The sequence below is a fragment of the Belonocnema kinseyi genome, chromosome 5 (assembly GCF_010883055.1).
Source record: "Belonocnema kinseyi isolate 2016_QV_RU_SX_M_011 chromosome 5, B_treatae_v1, whole genome shotgun sequence".
Classification (NCBI taxonomy): Eukaryota; Metazoa; Arthropoda; class Insecta; order Hymenoptera; family Cynipidae; genus Belonocnema; species Belonocnema kinseyi.
Window position 1 is genome coordinate 70,071,673 of NC_046661.1, and position 3,675 is coordinate 70,075,347.

A 3,675-nucleotide genomic window follows, 5' to 3' on the forward strand; every position below is an offset into this window, starting at 1 on the left:
TCCTCTTTCGTCTGTTCTGTCCTTTTGTAAAAAATTTAATTTTTTTATTTTTAATCTTATTTTTTTTGCAATTAAAAGAAAATCTACTCGTCCTATCCAAAAATGATTAATAATAAATTAATAGATTTTTTCAGGCGAACATTTTTTATCTGTTAATATTAGTTTGCACGTGTGTCATTTTCAAAAAAATTTAATATTTTTATTTTGAATGCTAATTTTTGCGTCTAAAGCAAAAACTACGTGTACCATCAAAAATTATAGCTCTTTTTTGGATCAACAAGTTTTGTCTCTTTTTTTCTGTAACTTGCGTCGCTAGTTCAAAAAAGATCTTATTCTTTTATTTTTAATGTTTTCTTTACGACTAAAATTACAAACTACGCATCCTATCGAAAAATGATTTATTATAAATTTGTAGGTCTTTCGAGGGCGCACAATTTCAGCTTATTCATTTTTTTTCGTATCTTGCATAGTTTGATCAAAAAATGGAATTTTTTGATTTTTCATTATTTTTGGTACAATCAAATTTGGAATTTTTAAGTATTTGACCAAATTAAAAAAGTTGTTATCACAAGCTTATAGCGCTTTAAAAAAAAACGTTTTTTCTTGTGGCTTTTTTTTATATCGTGTGTTGTTTGGCTTAAAATGATCATTTTAGTTTTTTTTTATTTTTAAAATGCTTTAACTCTGTTAATTTTGTTTTTACAGAAAAAAGTTACAGGGATAAATTGTTTGAGTTCCTAAGAACTATGAATAATTGCACATATAATATTGAAATCATGAAAAAATGTGGTTTCGAAAATTTTTGGTACGATCAAATTTTGAATTTTCAACTTTAAAGAACAATTAAAAAGGTGTTGGAACAATCTTGTGGGGCATTTGAAAAGAAACATTTTTCTTCTCTTGACTTTTTTCATATCATGCGATATTTGGTTTGAAATGTTGATTTTCGTGTGTTTTTTGATATTTTGTAAATGCTAATACTGTGGTCAATTTTAATTTCATACGAAAAACTCATCAGGATACGTTGTTTGTCTGATTGAATACTATGAATATACGTACAGTCAATTTTTGAATTTAAAAAAAGTGGCCTCAAAAATTTTCAAAATACACTCACTTTTTTGAATTTTCACCCAAAATAGTTGGCTAACGAACTTAACCTTTATTCTAGGACACTAAAAGATTATACCAAAGGCCAATCCAATCTGTCAATTCTTTCGAAAGTTATCGTGCTGACGAACTAAAAATCTACATACATAAACACACACAGAGGCAGACAGAAATACGCATTTGTAAAAACCTGTTTTTCGGATTCAGGGGTTCTCAAAACGAGGACATTTGACAAAAGCGGAGGGGGGGGGGGGTGGTCAAATTTTACGCAAATCTAATACCTTCTCTTGATGAGAATGTAAAAAATCATTAATTTGCCATGAATAATGTTTTGATACTTCTGTTTTGGGTTTTTTTTGTGAAAAATAGCATGAAAAACATTTAAAAAAAAGAAAATTTCTTGAAAACCTACACTTGAAACGAAAAAGAAATAAAAAAACATAAGTTGTGATGAGAATGATCCCACGCAGCGGGCTGATTTTTCATTGTTAATATCGTGTTTCACGATTAAAACATAAAATACACATGCTATCAAAAAGTTATCTATGACATTTTGAATTTTCACTCAAAATGGTTGGCTTCAAAACGTGGAAATTTGACAAAAAGGCGAACTGAATAAATTATTATGGATTTAGTGCAGCTTCGCTGGAGAATCATGCATATAACCAAGTCCCCGCTAGGACTGGCCGCCAACCTGTCCGAGCGGGCGAGGAAGAGTTTCGCTCGGATATCTTCACATAACTACTTAACTGTTTTCAGTCCCAAAATGCCAAACAGCATTTTTATCGGAAAAAGGTCAAGCTTTCATTTAAAAATTATTTTTAAAAACTTCCGGAAGAGTATAAAATGTTAAATAAACGTTTGACATGGCAATTTGTTTATAAAAATTAGAAAAAGAAGATTTCACAGAATGAAAGAGCATCAAAAATTCTTCAAGAAGTATTCCTTCAGGTTTAAACCTGCCTGTCTTAAGTGTAATTTATCTTTATACTACCAGGGGAGACACTGTCGTGACGAATATGTTAAAGCTAGTTTTTTTACAAGAAAGAAATAAGTTGTGAAATATTACTTAACTAAAGATTTCAGTGTTCAATCAAATTAACTATATAATTTACGTTTATGTAATAAAATATATACTTGTATCTGTTTCTTTGTGTGACTGGTGATTTTTTTTACTGAAATTACAACGAAGATATCCCAGAGAAAACTTATGTTAAATTTTGTTGCATGTGAAATTTCCCGCTGTTAAAGTTCACATGCTATTTGGCGAGGGTTTATCCTACGATGGAATAAAAGCTGTCGTCTGCTACGGCGTCCTTAGCAGCAATGGGAAAACGGCAAAGTATGAGCGAATCCGAGCTATAAATTGGGGCACCAGATTTAAAACAACAAAGAAAAAACAAAAGTTAAAATTTGTTGCAACTAAGGCCTGCAACGGTTAAAAATCAAACATATTTCGGCGAAAGTTTCACCGAGGTTAGGAAAATATTTCTGAACTCGTCGACTGCCTCAAGCTGAAGTGAGTAAATTTCGGTAAATTTAATGAAGTTAAACGACGATAGATAGCGCTGGCGCCGTAATTTGCCCTGCACCTCGAATAAAAATAGAGCGTTTATAAGAAGAAAAACTATATCGGAAATTATCTTCGATTCATGTAAAGTTTATCGGGCAAGGTTAATTTTTCTTGCGGTGACTCTTTTACTTGGAATCGATGTAAAATTTATCTTTGGTTTTTTCTGTCACGTCTTCACTTGTCATTTTTGTTTCTTCTAATTATGCTGCTCTTCGCTAAAGAAACGTATATTTTTTATAAAATATTTAATGTGCTCGTATTTTCCGATGCATTTTAAAGTAATTTATATAAAATATTATCAGATATTAAATGCATTGTAGTACTGAATATAATCTTATTGTATTATTAAAGAATAATGATAAAATAAAGAGTTTTTACTGTGAAAAAGGCAAAAACAGGCAGAAAACACGAAACAGATGTTTAATAGAAAGCTTAACGGAATAAAAAAGGAAACGTAACACGGAGAAAAATCTGAGTAATGTAATAAAGGGCGCGTCTCACGCGTATATAGCAGGGTTTTTTCTGGATATCCTTGAAAGAATTCATGCAATTTAAGCACGGTTACACCTTATACCAGGAAATATAAGCATTCGTTTTTGTAAGAGCAATATTGCCGATCGAGAAAAGCGTTAACTTAATCGTTCTGTGATTGCCAGGAACCCTCTGGATATTGGCATGGTTTTCTGGAAACGAAGCTCTTAAGCCACGCCTACTGTTAGCTTTATGTCTTGCAAGTTGATGCCGATGAGCGTATGCGTGGCTCCAGACCTTCGTCGTAAGAAACAAATACAGAAATCGGAAGGGTTTCTGATAACCATGGGACGGTCAAGTGAAAGATTTCTTCGAAAGGCGATACTACTTTCAACACACAAACTCGAGCTGTAATACCGTGCGCCTTAAGGTGGTTTTAGCGTGAAACGAAATCCATGCTAAAAAGCTGAAATTTTTATTATAACTTCTTTAACTATTTTTGAATACATCTGCGAAGTTTCAGA

General features: G+C 31.9%; 1 protein-coding gene across 1 annotated transcript in view; it reads right to left on the reverse strand.

Moving 5' to 3' along the window:
• LOC117173133 (nephrin-like) overlaps nucleotides 1-3,675 on the reverse strand; it is a 1,314,621-nt gene that overhangs the window by 614,231 nt on the left and 696,715 nt on the right. The window lies entirely within an intron of this gene.